Source organism: Miscanthus floridulus, chromosome 8, assembly GCF_019320115.1.
Source record: "Miscanthus floridulus cultivar M001 chromosome 8, ASM1932011v1, whole genome shotgun sequence".
NCBI lineage: Eukaryota > Viridiplantae > Streptophyta > Magnoliopsida > Poales > Poaceae > Miscanthus > Miscanthus floridulus.
In genome coordinates, this window is record NC_089587.1 from 74,509,469 (window position 1) to 74,531,160 (window position 21,692).

The window sequence follows — 21,692 nt, forward strand, 5'->3', positions numbered from 1 at the left end:
CCACGAAATTTCCACAGAAAGCTCTTTACAAGTCCTCCTAATTTTTGATTGATCCTGGATTCAATTTGTCAAACCATTGAAGTGGCATGGTTTCTAGGGCCATGGGAAAGAACAAGGTCTTGATGTCATCGTCTCCTCCAGCCAATTCAATCGATTGCGAGTAAATCCTGAGCCATTGCTTTGGTTCGGTCTTACCATCATACTTGGAATGGTTGGATGGCTTGAACTTGTGAGGCAGTTGTATTGACGCAAGTCTATTTGCAAAATAGGGGAATCTATCATGCGTTCTGGCTTCTGTGTATTCTGATTCAGCGCCCCTTCTTGCCTACTGTTGTCTTGGTGAGAGTAGTTTTGTGTGGCTGTCTGAGTAGGTGCTTTGCTTCTGGCCTTTCTTGGTTGTTTGACTCGGTCATTTTGACTATGGTTTCTTTTACTTTCTCTGTTGTGACTTCCACTTGGTCCAAGTCTCTCAAAGGCGGACTTCCTTTGATTTTGATCTTCCTGCTCATGAGATGTTGCCCTTCCATCATGCGTCCTAAGGACTGTTGATCATAGGAAGTCCCGGAGCTGTTCTTGTTTTTCATTGGGATATGAAGTTGCCCTGAGTTCTTCTAGTGCTTCTCGGATCTTATCGTAGGGTGTATTCGCTGCTCGTCCTTCTTTGACCTCTCGCTCTAATTTTCTTCTATTGTACTCGGCTAGATCTAACTCATATTTGATCCAAGCTTCCTTACGCTACTTAGCACGGTGTTGACGTCCTTGTTTCAATTTGTCCTTTCTCTCTCTAGCTTGCCTCTATCTCTCGGTCTCACCATCGTGCCCCTGGATAAATGGTGATATATTGGACTCAGATTCATCTGAAGACCTAACATCGGGTGCTTCTGGGGGGACCAATGGTGATCGAGGATGGCGAATCATGAACACTTCTCGAGCGTGAGTTGTTCTGTCATCGGTGTTGGTTTCCGTACTATTAGAGTTGTTGACAACTTCAGTAGAGGCTTCGAGGTCGTAGATCAAATCTTCTTCTTGGTAGGGTAGAGTCATTGTTGTCGTATCATCGACTAGTTGGGTGTCGCCATCCTCAGGAACAGAACCTGGCCAGTGGACGATGCAGTCTTGAGATGTTATAGTTAAGACGAGACCTTCCTGGGCTCCTTTCAGTGGCATTCTAAGCACCGGATTGGTGGATCCTTCGGGCCATGTCTGATAAGATGTTGCCATGTTGTAGAGTCTGAACGAAAGATGAGTCGACTTCTTTAAAGTACTCTGAGTGAACTCTGAGTTGTATCCTTGATAGGTTGACGTCGTGCCTTGGAGCTTTGTTGGAAAAGAACTCGGTTTTCTGAAAGAACTTGGATAAGACTCTGTCTCGAAAGTGGAACCTGAGTTTGAATCGGATGCATGAAGTCACGAAATCTGAGTCAGATCGGACATCGCGAGCTACGCGAATCTTCCAGCAAGCTGATCTGTCGTTGTCGCCGAAATGGAAAAGGTCTTGATGATGATCCGAATCTTCGAGGAGATGGCCTTGAAGCTTGCCATTGTCACCTGCCTCGCAGATCCATGAACCAAAGATGGAGGTTGACCCTATCGAGAAGATCATGTTGTCAAGGTCCATCGAGCTCTCGGATGCAAAGTCGCCGAAAGCCCCTACCTGGCGCGACAGCTGTCGGTGTTTGACCACTGATAGCCTACCACGGGGGTCCCCAGGGCAGTATGTTCGGGCTTCAGCGTATGCAGAACTCGACGATAAAACGCAAGAGACAGTCGATTTATCCTAGTTTAGACCCTCGATCTTTGATCGAGTAATAGCCCTACGTCCAGTCGGCGTTAGCCTTTGCGTTGGATTGATTGTAAAGTATTGTGTTGTACAATTGTTCAAAGTCCCCCTCCTTAAGAACCCTGCCCTCCTTTATATAGTCAGGAGGTCAGAATCCTAGTTGGTTTACAATGAGAGTTCCTAGTAGGATTATAGAATAATACTTCTACTAAGATTACAGGGGAAGAATCGTAGTTAGACTAGATCTTCTCCTTTCCTTGCGGGGTATCCCGTGGGTCCCGCATCGACAGAAGGCTAACATGGAAGTGGTGATCCGAGGAACATTTGAGATGCTTAGTTGAAGCAATCAAAAGGGTTGATCAAGAAAAGCAAGCAACACCCAAAAGAGAGCTAGTCATGATATTTCAAGTAGTATGCTCAAATTGATGCTCTCACGTAAGTAAAGATGAAAAGAAGAAGCAAGCCAACCACAACAAGAAAGTGCACTTGATCATAAGTAGTATTCATTTCATATGGGTGAAGAGTGAAAATCAAAATGATGTCTATTGGTCTTCACCAAGCTTATAATTGGACTTCACATTGCTATTGGAGTAATGAATTGGAATCTATGTGACTATCCTCTACTCCAATATAGCAAAGGTATCATTGTAATGTACATGATCATTTCATCCCTTACTAGTATGCAATTAGTGCATATAGTACATGCTTCATAGGATCATGCATAACAAATGAAATGTTTAAATTCATAGCCTACCACTATTGCTTGAATGATAAATTGATCTAGTGGTTAGTATATGAATTTATTCATGAGCTAGTAAAACCAATTACTTGACTTAATTTGGATTGCTAACAAGTGACAAGTACAACATTGGCAAGATAACCCTTGCAAGAGGTGTGAAGAAGCTTGTTATTGGTTCAAACTGGACTTGGAAGCTTAAACAAATCAATTTAGTTCAAGTCAACCATAGAAGCTCATGATAGTGATAAGAGTACAAGCACAAGACAACAATTCAAATGGATATCTAGTTTGTTTGTTACAAGTGGTATCTAGACTCAAGTATTTCATCAAGAATCTACAAATGATATCTAGATCAACTCACAAGTGATATCCCATAAGTGGTACTCATGAAGATAGCAAATGTTCAAGAAATGGTTCTTATTGATAAATCCAACAAGTGGTTTCATACTAAAAGATTCTTTCAAGTGGTATCACATCTACACATGGTATCAATCATGTAAGACGATGGTTCCATAAGTGATCCTCAACTTTAAGTGATCCTCAAATGAAGAATGCACCCCTCATCTACAAGAGCTCAAGTGTATCAAATGGATGACCCATGCTATCACATAGGGGGAGGTGTACCACAAATTGATATCAAGATCAAATATCATATGTGTGGTATCTCAAGAAGCCCTACACAAGATACAAGTGGCATATGTTACAAGTGGTATCTTCAAGTGGTGTTATTCCACCAATCACATGATGTCCATAAAAAATACAAGATTCAAGCCTCAACCATCTACCCCAAATGCATACCTTTGCATCAATGAGAAGTACGCCTTTTATGGAAATTGATGACAAATGGGGAGAGATTGTACAAAGATATGAAAGCTTTGATATTGGGATTGTACAAAGGGGAGAGATAAGATGTGAAAACTTTGGGAGAGATTGAGACAAAGAAGTAGAGGTTGGACATGGACATGGATAAAGAGGGAGCAACATTGAAGAAAAGAGATGGATCAAAATTCTTGGACAAGAGAAGCACACAAGTAGGGAGAGCAAGCTCATGAACTTTGATTGATTGCATTTGATATGTGCATATTCATGTGCTTGCTTGCATTGCATAAGTTCTTAAATTCAATATGCATGCTTGTATAATGTATGCTAGTTGTAAAATTTGATTGATGAAATGAAAACTAGCATGCATAGGATGATAGCTAGACACTTGGTATGATTTTCAACTAATGCTAGTACCGTGGTTTTAATGTTGATCTCATGAGGTATCTAGTGATTTTATTTCCAAGTGATATCTAGCTAACCATGGTGCAAAGGATGAACTTAAAGGTGCAACTTCGATTGGTATCACGCTTCAAAGATTTACTTTATACACCTTAGCATCATTTAGTAGTAATTACTCTCCCACAATTCCAATCTATGCATATGTGCGAGCTTCAAATCAAACACTCTAGCACATATGTAGGGGTAATACTACCATTTCGAGTTTGTGGTACTTGTCTAAAATCATTTACACATGGTAAAACTGCTTGGGCAAGCAACATGAATCCAAAAGAGCTTAATTTCCATATCTTTGTAGAGTTGTCATTAATTACCAAAAAGGGAGATATTAAAAGGTCCTTGTGTGGTTTTGGTAATTGAGTGATAACCAAGGTGGACTAATTGTGTTTATATGAGATACACAGGTGATTAGTCCACAAGTACATGTGTGTGATCAACATATGCCATGAAGGTGAAAATGGCTTAGAGATGTTGCAAAGCTCACACATGTGATGATGAAGGAGCTCATTACAAATGAGACGTGACATTGAGTCATGTGGTCAAGGTGGAGAAGATCAAGACATGACTTGGCTTGATGGACCGGTTGCAAGCGTGAAGGGCAAGTTGGAGGCTTTGGAGCGATGGACCACGTGGCGGTGAAGCTTAAGCAAGACTTGGTGCTGATGGACGAAGGCAACGGTGAAAAGCAAGTGTAGTCAAGATCGATGAATCAATATGAACATATGATGATATGAAGTGGATTATATCATTGTTGATCATGTTGGTACATTTGTTGCATTGACATTGGAGGAGATGGAATGGAATGCGTAAGGTAAAGATATAACCTAGGGCATTTTATTTCACCGGTCATAGGTGTGTAGAGAAGTTTATGACTGGGTTTAGGATAGATGGCCGTACTATCAAGAGGGGCAAACTTGTTTGCATATCGGTCATCTAGTGCCACTCGAGTGATCTAACTTTGCATCGTCACTAGGATTGAGTGGCATGGCAAGTTGAGTGGCTAATCCTTTGAAAAATAATTGTGAAAATGCTAACACACATACACATGGCGGTGTACACTTGGCGATGTTGGCACATTTTTAAAGGCGATGAAGTTGGAGTTGATGTGGATTAACTCGGCGATGGAACAGAGACGAGAAGGGCTCGAAACTCCATCAGCGGAGTGTCCACCCATAGAGTGCGGACAGTCCGACAGTGCCACCAGCGCCCTATACAGAAAAGATAGGTTCTCATAGAGTGGCCTAGACGCTGGTCATTTGGTGACCGGACGCTGGGGTCCTGTGTCCGATCAGTGGCAGCAGAGAACGCGCAGCGTTAGTCTTCGACCGAACGTTGGCACTAAAAGTGATCAAACACTAGCATGGTGCATTTGGTCAGGTTGATGTATGATGACGTAGGCGACGCAAAGAAGTTGGAGAAGGACTGGACGCTGATGCTGCGTTCGATCATGATCGACCGGACGCGTCTAGTCGTGACTGGATGCTTACTAGAAATGACCGGATGCTGGTGTTGGTGCGTCCGGTCACTTGAGCAGCTGCATCTAGTCATCACTTGACCGTTGAGATCAGGTGAACAATATTTGAAGCTGATGACACATAGCAAGCATCGGACGACCGGACGCTGAGGTCCTACGTCCGGTCGATCTGACCAGAGCGTCCGGTCGTCCCAAAATTTACCCAGTGAAGGGGTAATGGCTAGTTTAGCCCATGGGGCTATAAATAGAAGGTGGTCTCGGCCATGGCTAAGGTAGAGTACCTCGGGGGAGTTTGTGTCCATGCTTGTGAGTGCTTAGGAACTCTCCATCTCACATATGCTTGATAGTGATCATCCGATTGTGTGAGAAAGCGATTCTAGTGCGATTGCATTGTGAGGTTGCTTCGAGTGATACTAGGTGATCGAGTTGCAAGCCGGTGGTGCTTGTTACTCTTGGAGGTTGCCACCTCCTAGATGGCTTAGTGGTGGTCTCCGTTGAAGCCCGCAAGAAGCTTGTGCGATGCTCCGGAGAAGAGCTTTGTGAGGGGCATTGTGCTTGCCCCGCGGGAGCCGTGAAGAGCAACTCTAGTTGAGTGTGTCATTGAGCTACCCTCACTTTCGGGGTAGGTTCTTGCGGTGCCCGACATGCGGGCTTGGCGGGTGATGCCAATTAGCCGCCGAACCACCAAGTGAGCAGTCAACACAACAGGGACGTAGCGTGTTAGCAAGCACGTGAACCTCGGGAGAAAATCATCGTGTCAACCTTATTCTTCCCGTTGGTTTGCAATCCCCTTACACAAGCTTGTGATTACTTTTATATACATTGTGCTTGTGTAGTTGCTCTTGTAATTAGTTAGCTTGTGTAGCTCACTAGTTACCTTCTTGCTTGTGTAGCATAGAAGTAGCTCCCTTGTGTGGCTAATTTGGTTTGTGCAACCTTGTTAGTCACTTTGCTTAGTTTGTGTAGCTAAGTATTTGCGCTCTCTAATTTGGCATTGGTTGCCTTGTTATTGAGCATTGCTAGTGAGCTTAGTTGGCTTTGTGTTTTTGCTTACTAGCATGTGTAGGAGCTCCCTCATTGCTTAAAATACTAGTGGCATAGGTTTGTGTGACCTTGCTCCTAGAATTAGTTAGGTGAGCTCTAGTTAGCCCAACACCTTTGTTGCTTAATTAGGATCTTTGCAAGGTGCTAAAGAACATAGATAGAGGGGTGTAGTCTTGGCTAGACCAATAGTTTTAATTTTACACTTATTTTGGTTAGCCGACGCGATTAAGTTTTAGAAACGACTATTCACCCCCTCTAGTCACCATCTCGACCCTACACCAGAGTCCAGTCATTTCTAGAGAGCTCTTCGAGCCTCTATTTTGCGACCGGACATGTCCGATCAGTCACGATCGGACGTAGCATCAGCGTCCGATCATTCTCCAAATGCCACGCATCACTGTTGTTCCTCACGCCACCACATCAGTGTACGTCAGCACTGACCGGATGCAGACCTTGAGCATCCGGTCACGCGACCGAGGCCACGTGCTCACTGCTACCACTGACCAGACGTGCCGGTCCTACCGAGGCCAACGTCCGGTCACTCACAGTGACCTCCTTTCGTCTCTGTTTCTTCACTGAGTTGATCTGTTTCAACTCTAACTTCTTCTCCTTTGTAAATGTGCCAACACCACCATGTGTATGTGTGTTAGCATTTTCACAATCATTTTCCAAAGGATTATCCACTCAACTTGCCATGCCACTCGATCCTAGCGATGATGCAAAGTTAGACCACTCGAGTGGCACTAGATGACCGATATGCAAACAAGTTTATCCCTCTTGATAGTACGGCCATCTATCCTAAACCCGGTCATCAATTTCTCTACACACCTATGACTGGTGAAATGAAATGCCCTAGGTTATACCTTTGCCTTTCGTATTCCATTCCATCTTCTCCAATGTCGATGCACCAACATGATCAACAATGATATGATCCACTTTATATCATCACGTGATCTTATTGGTTCATCGATCTTGACTTCACTTGCTTTTCATTGTTGCCTTCATCCATCGATGCCAATTCTTGCTCAAGCTTCACCGCCACGCGGTCCATCGCTCCAAAGCCTCCTACTTGCCCTGCACGCTTACAACCGATCCATAAAGCCAAGTCATGTCTTGATCTTCTCCACCTTGATCACATGGCTCAATGTCATGTCTCATGTGCAATGAGCTCCTTCATCATCACATGAGTGAGCTTTGCAACATCTCCGAGCCATTTCCACCTTCATGGCATATGTTGCTCACACATATGTACCTATAGACTAATCACCTGTGTATCTCACATAAACACAATTAGTCCATCTAGGTTGTCACTCAATTACCAAAACCACACAAGGACCTTTCAATGCTGGGGCCCCACTCGGACTAGCCCATTAACAACTCACCGAGCACCATGGCTCGTCCATAGAGTAAAATCATGGCATGGCTCAGCCCCTCTGTTTTTATCAAAAAAAATGCTTGAGGGAAGACGAGCCGACCCTCGATCGGACCCCTGCTACGTGCGGGGGATCAAGGAAAGTTGGACTCGTAAGGAGACTGAACGCATGGTCATAGAATGACAGACCCCCCATAGGGGTCGAAATCAGGAAATACCTTTTTTGACCCACCAAATCTCATGGCTATACCCCCGAGAGGCCCGATCATGATGAAAGGGAATCATTGTCCCTAGGACACGCCGTTGGCGACAAGAAAAGGCCAAGGCCCTTAGAGTCCTCCCATTCAGAAAAGCCTCTAAAGGAGTATTCTACTCCTCCGCAGGCTTAGGGCTACTATCAGGGACCAATACTAGGGTATCCGAAGAGGAGGAGCTAATGGTCATCAACATTGATTCAACTGAGCAGTCAAGAGCATGCCTATAGCTCTAACCGACCCCTAGGTGCATGTGCTCTGCCTCTCCCGACATCCAAGGGCAAGCTCCACCTCGCCTGACCCTGAGGCCATGATCTCCGCCTCGCCCGACCCTGAGGTCACGATCTCTGTCTCACCTGACCTCCAGGGCCAGGCTCTGCCTCACCCAACCCTAAGGCCATGATCTCCTCCTTGCTCGACCTCTAGGGACGGGCTTTGCCTCACCCGACCCCGAGGCCACGATCTCCATCTCACCCGACCTCCGGGGCTGGGCTCTGCCTCGCCTGACCCTGAGCCCACGATCTCCATCTCGCGCCGACCTCTGGGGGCAGGCTCTACCTCACCCAACCCCGAGGCCGCGAGCTCCACCTCGCCTGACTCCGAGGCTGCGATCTCTGCCTAGCCTAACCCTTGGGTTTGTGCTTTGCCTTGCCCAACCCCAAGACCACGGGCTCCCGCCTCGCCAGACCCCTTGGGTGCGGGCTTTGTCTCGCCCAAAGAAGACCCATACCGCCACCAACCACTCCAGGTCCAAGCGTATGGCCCTGGGTCAAAACTCTAACACCAAGGAAGAGACTGGCACGCCTTGACGTAACCCATGGCCATGACGGGCCATACCTGATGATTCACATCAAGAACAATGTCGGGCGTGCTGGTGCTGTTCTGCCTAACCCTTGTACGAACGCTAACATGCTCATTAGCTCACCACGACGTCCGCTAGGATAGAATGGAGCGCCATGATTGGTAGATGACGCCTACGCATGGCGCTAGTGACAGATAGGGCCACGATATGGAGCCATCCCTGTTGACATCTATAGGGTCAGCGGAACCCACATGAAGGAGAAGAAGGACCCAGTGATCCTGGAAGCCTTCCTCTCTCTCTTTCTTTCCCTTTTCCTCCGCTGTAATCCGCACTTTCCCTTGGCCTATAAAAGGAAAAGCAGGGCATCCCATGAAGGGGAGGCGATTCAAGCGGGATAGACCCGATCGACCCATTGAGATCCGATCCAGATACACACAAGCACACGGCTGAGTAGCGACCGAGCTCTCAGCACCCATTCACTCCTTTCACCAGAGACTTGGGACATGTCCCTCTCTCGCCCGTTTGTAACCCCTACTACAAACTTTCGGTGCTAGTAACACGAGCAGCAGCGATGAACTAGACGTAGGGACTTTCTGTCTGAACCAGTATAAACCTCATGTCCTCTAAGCACACCATCCGAGCCAGACGCGCAATAATACAAATTTACTCATCGGTGGTAACTCGAAACACCGACACTTGTCATCCGCTACCTACCAAAATCGAAGAGGCAAGGATAGAGGACCCTTTACCCGCCTTTTATTTTCCTTTTCATATTGAGGCTTAGTGGCAAACTAGTGACGAGAGTGGAATATTCGCTACAAAATCCCGACACAGATCGTACCCCATGCGTCCAACTCGACAACTCTTTAGGATATGCAAACCCTAGCCCATAGGTGACAGTAGATGATTAGACATCTATGCTTAGATAGATTTAGTTGTGACTTAGTTAAATTGATGGGTGATTGTGTTTTAGTTGGAGTGATAATAGACTGGTTGTTGATGCATTGTTCACTTTATGTGTAGAATTGTACTGTGGTTATGCAAGATTGAACTTAGTTGCTGATTTAAAGACTTAATTATGTTGCTAATATTTTTATACTGAATTGTAGATCAAATTTTATAGTTGTCTACCGAATTCCTAAATGGATTTTAACGAGTTACACTTGGAAGTTTTGGTTCCATATATCTAACTTTGATGATTGTGTGGAAGCAAACAATAGAAACACTTTATTGTCCATGGTTGAAATTGGCCGACTCGTGGTGTGGATAGGTGAGCGAGGTAAAATTTAAAGTAAATTGTCTAAGTTGGCTGATAGTAGTGAGAAAGACGTATGTGAATAAAACATCCACTGCATAAAAGAAAAAGAGAGGGACATGGTGCCCCTTGTGAGATAGTTTAAGAGGATAGCTAATCAAGGTTGTACCAAGGTTGAAACGGCACTCGCACAAATACCCATGGGCTTCATGGCATTTTTCTTCATTGCTATCGTTGGAGAAAAGAAGATGATTAAGGTTGTATGTAAAATTTCTTAAAGGGTTTCACTTTTGTATGTTACTTGACAAAAAGGTATTTATGGCAGAAAGATTCAACATAGGTATGTTTTCGTAACTTGTTTACATCTCATTATAACAATTGAAGTAAGGTCATGGTTACAAACATTGCGCAATCAATCCACATCATATGATCGTAAGTTCTCAATTCCATTTCACAGTTGCATCAACTATGCAAACAACGACAAAAAAAGGTGATTCATGGTGCTGAAATAACAGGAACTATGATAAAAAGCTAGAATAATGCAAAAGAGTCTACCAATGCAATATATGTTACTACATGGTTCTGTGCACACAATATTTTAGAACAAAACAAGTATATAACATTTTTTTTGTAGTGCCTCGATTCATGTAGAGCTTCGCACATTGCACTTACTCACAAGATCCTATATTTTTCCACATACGGGGATGGTGATTATGACCCATAGCCATGTCTTGGATGTTGTTACCAAAATCTCAAGCAACTAGTATATGATCAAAATTACCCCTTCAAAATGTGCATATTGTGACTATAGATCATCAACGTACTTTATATCATTTCCTACTACCACTACTCTACTACTGCTCCAGCAGATGACTAGGGCCTTATTTAGATTGAGGTTAGGAATCAGTATTTGGCACTGTAGCACTTTTGTTTGTATTTGACAATTATTGTCCAATCATGGTCTAACTAGGCTCAAAAGATTCGTCTCGTAATTTACAATCAAACTGTGTAATTAGTTATTTTTTTATCTATATTTAATACTCCATGCATGTGTCTAAAGATTTAATGTAATAGAGAGATAGTGAAAAAACTTACAATCTAAACAAGGGCTAGACGAGGATTCAGATACACAATCTTCTCTTGATTGGACCACATGACACGACACCAAGTACGCAAAAAAGCTTTCGTTATCCGTGATGACTGGCATTTGTGCCGCGTGCCGCGTGTCGTAGGCGTACCGCGCACGCTCTCTACTTGAACTGGCCAACCCCCACGGAGCACGCAGCACGACCACCTCCAGACTCCAGCAGCGGGCCAGAATCTATCCGACCGTAGCCGAAAAACCCTACCGCCACAGTCCCCAAAATGCCACTCGCGCCATCAACACCCGCGCTGCCGCCCAACCCGGCCCTCCCCTCGCCGTGGTGGGGGCGGGGGCGGGGCGGCCGCGGGGCGCTCCTGCGCGCCCGCGCCGTCCGCGCGGCGCCGCGGCCACCGAGCCAGTGGTCCGTCGGGAGCTGGCGGGGCCGCCCGGCGCTGCGGCAGCCCGAGTACCCGGAGTCCCGGACAAGGCGGACCTGGGCAAGGTGCTGCGGACGGTGGAGGCGTTCCCGCCCATCGTCTTCGCCGGCGAGGCGCGCACCCTCGAGGAGCGCCTCGCGGAGGCCGGCCGAGCCTTCCTCCTCCAGGGTGGTGACTGCGCCGAGAGCTTCAAGGAGTTCAACGCTAACAACATCAGGGATACCTTCCGCGTCCTCCTGCAAATGTCCGTCGTGCTCATGTTCGGAGGCCAGATGCCTGTCGTCAAGGTAGTATTATAAATAAAATCGCCTCAAAGCTTTAGTGTTGTGATCGATCGATCGATCAAATTATTTAGACATCATGCCCTCTTTTTCAGCTTAAATAAATCCTTTTTTTTCCTCTCCGCAAATATGTTTCCCCAGTAATTGCATGTTTGCCATTAAAAATGGAGGTATGATGGATGGAAGGACAACAAATGTACATGTTACATCTGTTATTAATCTTAACAGAACACAATATGTTTCAAATGTATGGTATGCATTTCTTTGGCACAAGGAATTAAGATATATAATAATCAAACAGCGCTGGTTGTATTTCTAAACCATGGTCAAGATAACTTTGTATATACTATAATAATATGCATATGGATGTTTAGGTGGGAAGAATGGCAGGTCAGTTTGCAAAGCCAAGATCAGATGGTTTTGAGGAGCGGGATGGAGTGAAGTTGCCAAGCTATAGAGGGGACAATATCAATGGGGATGCATTCGATGAGAAGTCAAGATTGCTAGATCCACACTGCATGATAAGTGCCTACTCACAGTCTGCAGCAACGCTGAATCTGCTGCGGGCGTTCGCAACTGGAGGTTATGCTGCAATGCAGAGGGTAACGCAATGGAACCTTGATTTCACAGAGCATAGTGAACAAGGGGATAGGTGGGTTATCTTGAATCAATGATGATTAACCTTCATGCCATGCCGATTGATTGATGCACTTATTTCTTTAATAATATTGAAATTCATGCTATGATGTGTGCATTTTAAGTTCACTTGATGGTCTTAGTGATTAGCTATTTGTTTACCCAAAAAATGGAAATGTTCTTTTTTATTCTGAATCTAGAGGAATCCTGATTCGCACGAAGTGACTGCAACACACTTAATAACACTCAAGAGCTATTCAATTGTGCCAATTCATGGTTTACATGAGGGAAGTGGTGAATAGATACATGGAATTGGCTCACCGAGTTGACGAAAGCTTTGGGGTTCATGTCAGCTGCTGGACTCACTTTAGATCACCCTATAATGACAACAACAGAATTCTGGACGTCACATGAGTGCCTTCTTCTGCCTTATGAGCAAGCACTCACACGCGAAGACTCCACCAGTGGCCTCTATTATGACTGCTCTGCCCACTTCCTATGGGTCGGTGAGCGCACTCGCCAGCTTGATGGTGCTCATGTGGAGTTCCTTCGAGGCATTGCCAACCCTCTTGGTATCAAGGTAAATATTATACTCAACATCTAGCAACTCTTGTTTGACCTCTGCATTTGAAAATTGAAAAGCTCAAGGTTTAGGCATTCTCTGAGAAATTTCTCCTCATCCATTGTAATACAGGTTAGTGACAAGATGGACCCAGCGGAACTTGTGCGGTTGATTGATATATTGAATCCCGAAAACAGGGCTGGGAGAATAACCATCATCACAAGAATGGGACCTGAAAACATGAGGGTGAAACTTCCACACCTGATACGCGCCGTCCATGGGGCTGGCCAGATAGTGTAACACCTGGAGTTACGAGCTCGCTTAGCACCGATATTTAGGTTCGAGAGGAATTAGCCCAACAAGTTTTCGGGTTTTAAAAATTGATAACGCACGTGAAATGATAAGTGAATCCTATGTGACTCACTTTTGTGGTTGAGAAAAATCAAAATAAATAGTGTTAACTAGTGCTCTTGGGAGCTCAAAAATCAAATTTGACGTTAAGATAAGCTCTTTTCGTTAAGTCGGCAAACACTTGAACTATTGTTAAAATATCATTTTTGGTGAATTATATTGAGTGAAATAGTTAAATGGTGTTTAAATATTTTGCTCCTATAGGTTAGTATAAGGTATGGACTATTGCATGAAATATTTGTTGGTCGAAGTTAACAAGGTTTAGACCAATTAAAAATTACGACAAAAGATTAATGGTTACTTAGCCCCAACCGAAATCCTTAACTTTTCTAAGTATGGAAAAGTAGTAAGACAATGTTATTTTGACATTTAATTTCTAACAAAAATGTTTAAACACTAGCTGTATGTTTTGGTATTATTGATTGCATCAAAGTGAGTGCTTGAGTATGGCATAGGTCGAAGTTGTGTTGGATGTCACGTTGCTCTCGTAAAAATTGCCCAAACTTCGTTGGGACGCGCTGTAAACCATGTTGTTGGCGCTCTGTTCGTGAACCGGCACTCCAGCGACGAACCTAAGTTGGCATCCTTGTATCTTCCTCTCTAGTTGCTCTCGGGTCATGAAGATTGCTCCGCTAGCTAGCTGGTAGGGTTGACTTTAGGTTTTAGTAGGATTGGTTGAACTTCGGCTGAGACAATCGGCATCCTCTGCTTTGCTTTAAAATTCGTGCACATGGTCACCTCGCATGGCCGCTCGCGTGGCTGGCCGCGTTCCGCGTGTCGCGGTGCCGATGCCCGGTCGGCCTGTATTGCCGTGGGTTGGCCATGGCCGGCCCAGCGGGCCGCTGTCGTCGCCGTGCAGCTGATGGCCGTCGCGCTGCTGCCCCACCTCGCTGCTGCGTGCACTGCTGCGCCGTGCCAGAGGGCTGCCACTGCGCTACGCCGGTGCAGCCGTTGTGCGGTCGTGTGGCGAGGCGTCTTCGCAATGCTATTGTCGCGTGCCCTCGCTGTCGCTGTGTGCGCGCGTGCCATTTTGACCGTTGATCCGTCTGCGGGGTCGGGCCGTGGCCGGGGCCATTGTCACCATAGCTATGTGGCAATCATCCTGCCCTGTGATTCACCTATCGCGAGTCCGTGTGGCCACTCGCCGTGTCTAGGTTAGTCGACCACAACTTCATGGTGACGGTGACGCCTCCCTGGTTCGCCCTATCCCGCTAGCCGACGCCGGTGAGCTGCTTAGGCCTAGCTACCGCATTCAAGTGCTCCGCGCGCTGACACGCCTCTTGGCTCCGTCTAGCACTACCGGACGCGCCACCTGCCCTCGCTCATGCGATCGTGTCCTCACATTGTCGTACCCTGTAGGGTCATGGTTGGGTCACCTCTGATGGGGCCGTGTCGCGGGATGTAGCAGGGGCGATGCGCCGCCCTCTTCCCTTCATAATCACCAACTCAAAGCTTCCCAGCTCAATTCCTTGCGTCAGTGAGAAGCAGAGGAAGTTAGCTAGATGCCCCACTCTCGTCGAGTCCAGTGGTGGCCTGGCCACGGCCAATTTTGGATTTTGCACGATCATGCGCGCCGTCGAGCCATAGGTTTGGGGGTAAGGCCCATAGGGTTAATAGCAGTTCAATTGCTCATAACCCTGAACTCGCCTTGACTCCCTCCATCCGGTGCTCGTGCTATTTTGGCCAGGCAACTCGTCGGTGACGTGGTGACGCATGGGTGTCCATCTCGGCGCACCGCTGTCCCGGCGGCTCGCACGTGGTCAGACCATCGTAGTGCTCCCCTGCTTCAACCGTTAGTAGGGCGTACACCATGGTGAGCTACTGATGCTTCTCCACCATCTCTACCTTTCTGTGAGGGCGTAGGCTCACCGGAACAGTCGCGCGAGGATCCCTAGGGACCTCCCCGTGGTAAAGGTGAAAATATTCGAGGGTTTAGTTGCAAGATTACTTACGGTAGGAATAGTACGCATAGTAGTCATGTTATTATCTAAAAGCATGTGGGCTTTTCTGCAAAGCCGCCATTATACGCGGGCCTCCCGCCCTTGGGCCGTGTTGGGCCATCGCGACACGCGCGGCAACCGCGCCGGCGCTGGGCCGCTGGGTTGCCAGGCCGAATTGATTACCGCCGACCCTTTTATCTTTTTCTAAGCATTTTCTAAATTAGTTTCTAAGGCAAAATTGTAAATCCAAAATAAATTTGTGTAGTTGGCTAAAAATTATGAAATCAATTTTGTTAAGTTCCTAAAATCATGATCTATCTGCTAGTATATTTTGTTCACATAGTTTATAATATTTTTGAGAGTTATCTAATTAATTTGAGATGCTTAATACTGTAAGATATAAACTTGTAGGAATTTTTGTGATAAATTGGTAATAGTATTGGCTCTGAAACTTTTCCAGTAAATTCCTCACATTATTAGGTGCTCACTATAATTTTGTAGCTCCATAATAATTAGTTTGCTAAGGTAGCTAAATGAGCCCTAGTTCGAAAATATATGTTTAATCAATAAAATACCAAAATACCTAGGGATTTTAAAACTAGAACATTTTTCTGGAGGCGAAGCCTTACTTGACGATGTGGATACGTATACTAGTACATTAGTCATTAAAGCTAGCTCGTTAGCTTGTAGAGCGTAATCGTATTTTTAAGAGTTGCGGTTACCGTTGATTAATTGTGTTTCTACGTTGCATCCACGTATATCATAATAGGAACAATGATGGATCATGGAGTCGACTAAAGTAGCAGAAAAGATGGTGCCTTAATGATCATGTCGCCCGATGGAATGCTAATCCTTAGTTATATCTTGCCTAGGCAAGCCCTGGTGCACAACCTCTAATATTCTGCACTTTATTTTATGCATGCGCATTAAGTTTTGAGCAGTTGAATGAAACCCACTTGTATATATATATATACTTATCCTATGAGTCCTACTAGTATGTTAGGATCGTGTAAATTGCTATGCTATAGGATCTGGTAGAAGTCAAGTGATTACCTGTCACTCGCGAGAGATAGGAAAGATATTGTTGTTGTTATTATATTACTGTCACATGAAATATATATGAATGATAATTGGAGACCGATGGAATGGTACTTTGGAGTTGGACTTGGTTAGGCATTTGAGCGAGGCTCGGATTGCACTTGTTTCGCATGTGTCGATTGAGGACCGTCCGTTGCTGTGGATGGTAGTCAGTTCATAGACTTATTATCCTAAGCACATACTTGCTTATGGAAGCGAGAAGGATCGTTACGCTCTTATCGTGGGTTTTGGCTATTCCCGGACCGACTGATTGGAAGAGGAGAAAGGTGGAGGTCTAAGCACCATAATAAGACCAGGTCTCAAGTGTGGGGGCTTAGAGTCTAACTTTGGACGGGGACCTAGACCTTGTGACAGGAGTGGAATGGGTTGGTCTTGTTTGTGCCTGGGGTATAAATAGGGCATGTGTTTCGAGGTACCCAGCTAGGATACATTGATTCACGAATTGCCGTTTCTGAGAGACGGTACCGACTTAGCTATGGTCTAGCACCGTAGTAAGAACTGGAATATGAAAGATGGTAAAATAGTTCTGATTGCTCACCATCTGCTTAAAAGAGCATAGGTGCCTACATAGAATGGTTAGTTAATGAACTATTGATGAGTGCTAATAAAATTAAATATAAGAATGCACGTTTAGTAATGCTTCCGCAGATGCAATAACCCACAAGCCAAATAAGCCTCGCATATCCTTGTAGTCTTTTATTTTTCTCGTGTCGGGTAAGTCTTGCTGAGTACCATCGAGTACTCAGGGTTTTATTTTTCCTGTTGCAGGTGATCGGAGGATACATAGAGTTGACTCTTGTGTGTGGAAACCTCCTGGTGGGCTCAGAGAGGATTCCTTTCACGCTATGACCGTAGTGTTTATTTATAACCCTCACTAAAGGTTTTTATAGAAAAAGATGTAAAATCTGATAGCATCTCTTGTATAAAAATATCCACTATGTTAATACTCCACCATGTCATTAAATTAATCTTTGCTTCCTCTATAACTTTGATAACATTGTTATATTCCGCTATTATAATCAATTGAGGTAATAATCTACTACTATAATAAAGTGATGTAAGAAATGACTTAAGAATGTTCTAATTAAATTCAAACCAACAGAAGAATTTAATTTTAAAGAGTAGTTATATGTATTTCAAGTTGATTTATGAGTTTTATGCATTAATTCTATTTTCTGCCTAACGGTGATATAGAATTGATGCAGAAGCACCTTGTTTATTTAACCGACGAAATCACTCGGCTGCATGCTGATGGGCTGCAATGCTGGGCTATGTGAATAAAAAGGCTTGAGTCAAGCCAGTTCAGGACTATTTTTTGTTAGTTTATTAATTTTCTGATTAAATTGGAACTAACAGGAAGATTTAATTAGAAAATGAAGTATAAGTGAATGTTTTATGATAAGAGTTGCATTAAGTAACATGCATGTCTAATTTGACCAACGTTGGATTAAGCATGTATGTTTGTATATAGATTTATCCTGCATGGAAAGAAGTTTGGCATATTACTTATGCTAGTCAATCTTGCATGGCGGGAAAAGTTTTGTGGTGATTCACATGTTTCGTATCCCGCATAGCGGGAGAAGTTTGGGTAGCTCTTTTGCTATCCTAGTATTGACCGTGGCATAATAGAAACACATCATCATGGTCAATACTAACCAAAAGGTAAGAAAAGATGTAAGCGTGACTTGCAAAAGTACCGCTGATGAAAGACCTTATTGAGTTCTTGAAGTGAAATAAGGAAAGTGTACTCCTAAATGGATCAAGAAATAACTTTGTTTACATGACATAATCATGTGAATGAAGTAAGTTATAAGTGTCTCCTTGTTCACAAGCTTTCTAAATAGTTTTCAAAATTATGGCAGTAAAGTTCATGCCATATTTCGAGGAGGAGAATATTAAGATCAATTAAGAAAAATACTCTTCATTAAGAGTGAGATAAAGATCAATTAAGAAAGATACTCTTCATTAAGAATGAGATAAAGATTAATTAAGATGAAACCGTTGGAGGAGTACAATGGTCACAACAATTATACCCCTAAGCAGAGAAATAGCTAAATTCCTGGACCTCCTGGACCTTTTAAAGTTCTGATAGGAAGATAGTGTAGTCAGCCTCAAAGATGTTAAGGTGGTGCTTAAAGCGTCATATGAGGTTTTAACAGATTAACCCAAAATAAGATATTTGAAGATACACTATCTTTAGAAAAGATGAGAAGATCTAGGGGAGCATGGTATGTAGAGGTATGTATGTAACACCCTCGGTGTTACACGGTAAATCATTTTCTAAAACATGTCATGAGCATCATGTTTATGCGTTAATGCATGTAATAAAGTGTGTAGATTAATTTCTGTAACTCAAAACGATCAATGAAAGTGTGAAATAAAAGTTAATTCCATAGTCATGTTATATTACTTAGGATTTAAAACCAATTTTTATTAAGCAAAAATACTATAGAACATGTATGTGATATTTGAATAAAGTTTGGAGTACAAACTTTGTAGATGACGATAAAATACATACGGTCGAAAAATGATATTATTAGCTAACATTTCTAATAGCTTGGAAATCGAATTTGAAGCAAATCCAACACAAGACGGTCAATTTCTCAAGTCTAAAAATAGATTGACAAAGGCCTTGTTCGCTTCTCTTATAATCCGTCTTTTAGCTTATTTTTTCAGCTGGAACAGTATTTTTCTCTCATATCAAATCGGCCGAAACAGTATTTCGGCTTGTTTTTTCAGCGAAGCGAACAGGGCCAAAGCTATATTTGTTAAATTTTATAGAGAAATTGGGTTAAGGAGTGGTGTTGTATTATGACTTGTTTTAGTAGCCTAATATACCCTCTTAGGTATAGCAAAGATGGTTTGGGTGTCTGACCAACCGATTAGTTGATTTGGACGCTTTAAAAAGCGTGCATGGCACGGCCTCGGTCAGTTTCCTCGCGTAGGCACGGTCACCGCGCCCTTATGCCACGGCGTTGACGCATCGGCCACGCACACGCATGCCTGGCCACTCTTGGCTGGCCATTGCGGCCAACAGCCCTGGCGCGCAGCTGTCCCGCCTTAGTGCCGCGCCGCAACACGATACCATCGTGTTCACCTGTGCCTCTGCGTCGTCGCCGTCCCATCACCACGCTGCATGCCGACTCGCTGCCCCACCACACGCTGCTGCTGCCGTAGTGTCACCATCCTGCTCTCGCCTATCACTGCACCGCACTGCATCTCTGGTCCACCTGGGCGCTGTGCGTGCGGGGCTAGATCGCCGTCGCCATGCCATTTATGGCACTGTGACGCGCGGGCCATGCCGACCTCGTGCGTGTGCTATTGGCTTGCGCTGGTCGTGGGCCGCACTGGTTGCGTTAGCTGCATCGCACCAAGGTGCACTCGCTAACTACCCACCATGTCCTCACCGCCTCCTGTCCTTTGTTTCTATCCTGCCCGCCTCTGTGCGCCCGACCGCCTCTGTTTCTACCATCGCATCGTGGCCACGGTATGCCTGGGTGCAGGAGCTTGCCTTCAATTTTGCATGCCCGTGTATGTGTATGGATGTCTACGTGCCAACCGTACCCACCCCGCTTTGAATTGAGCCATGACGAACTCCAATTTGGAAGTTCCCCCTCCGCCGTGCCATTAAGGCTGGAACCGGCTGTGGCCGAGGGCAGCCACCCGTCATACCACCCCTCACCAATCCATCTTCCCCACGAGCTCTGCCTTCACCTCCACTTCACCCTACACACCTCACTGGTACCTCTCCGCCTCGCCGTAGCCATGAACGTGGCCGCGCCGTCACAGAGCGTCGTCGTATCCCATCACCTGCACGTGGCTAGCCCTGTTCGGGGAACCTCTAGCCCAAACATCACCACAGCCTCAACCCATGTACGATAGTGATGCTTTATGCTAGCTAGTTCACCCTGTGGTGGCTTAGGGTGGCTGGCATGGTCGCGCCACTGTTGCGCATGGCCACGCGCCGTGGCCGCCACTTCCATGAGCTCCACTGCTCCTGTAACCTAGGCTAGTGTAGGCGCTAGGGTTGTAGATGGGGGTCAGCCCATTAGTGGAGCCAGCGTGGGTCTCAACTGGCCAGTGTGGCCGTCCAATGCCATCGCCGCCGCACGTGTGGGTGGCTAAGGACCACGCCGTTGTAAAGGAGGGTGTGTCCGAGGGCTTTGTTGCATAGTTGCTCTCTCTAGGAATAGTGACCTAGACTGCAGGTTAGTTTGTCTAGAGTTTAGGGGTGTTTTTGCAAGTTGGTCGACGCGTGCGCGGGCTCCCTCATCACGGGGCATTTGTGCACGTGGGCCGCATCCCACGTGAGCCACGTCTGCGTGTGCGTGCATGTGGGCCGCGTGGATGGGCCGTGCGAGGATTGGTTTTTCTTTTTTCCAACAAATTAGCAAATGTTTTTCTAATTTAGTTTTAAACTGATCTTTGAAAAATTATAGTAAATCTTATAGGTGTCGAAAAATAGTGATACAAAATTTGTTAGGTTCATAAAAATGTGATCTATCTATTGATGTAGTTAGTTTACAGTTATCTGTGAGAATGTTAGGTTCATTAATTTATTTAGAAAAGCTTAACATTATTTAGATTAATATTTGTAGGATTTTTTGTGGGAAATTGGTAATAGCTTTGACCATGAAATTTTTACAGTAGGTTCATTGTATTGTTATGTGCTCACTGTAATTTTTGTAGTTTTAGAATAGGTTGATAAATAGGGTAGTTAAGTACTCCTTGTTTTACTATATATATTAAATTGATAATAAAAATAAGGATGCCTTTAGTTGCTAAGATAAGTCTTGGAAGGTTTCAAACCTGTTGAGTGGAAATAATAGGTAACTTAGCGTCTTAGTCATTAGAACTAGCTTAGTAGCTTGATAGATGTATTCTTATTTTAAGAGTTGTTGTTGCCATATTACTAAGTGTTGCATCATCATTTCATGCATGTAGATAACGAGTTGGTAGAGTTTGTGACCATGGGCGAGCCAGAGTACGAGGAGATAATCGAGGAGTACGAGGAGGAGATCTTCGTCCAGGAAGGAGCCCCATAGCCACCAGCTGTTGACTTTGCTGACACCCTGCCTGCCTACGGCAAGCCCGGATGCATAACCCTTATTTTGAATGATCATTGGATAGATATACCTACCTATAAGTCCTACTAGCATAGGTTGAGTAGCTGCTATGCTTAGGATTTTTGGTAGCGTGTGTAACCTACCGTTACTCACAATAGGTGATGATTATTATCACTCTT

General features: G+C 44.8%; 1 pseudogene; it reads left to right on the top strand.

Annotated features, from left to right (window-relative positions):
• The first annotated feature begins 11,363 nt into the window (after positions 1 to 11,363).
• LOC136469406 (phospho-2-dehydro-3-deoxyheptonate aldolase 1, chloroplastic-like) lies at positions 11,364 to 13,516 on the top strand (annotated as a pseudogene).
• Positions 13,517 to 21,692: the final 8,176 nt, after the last annotated feature.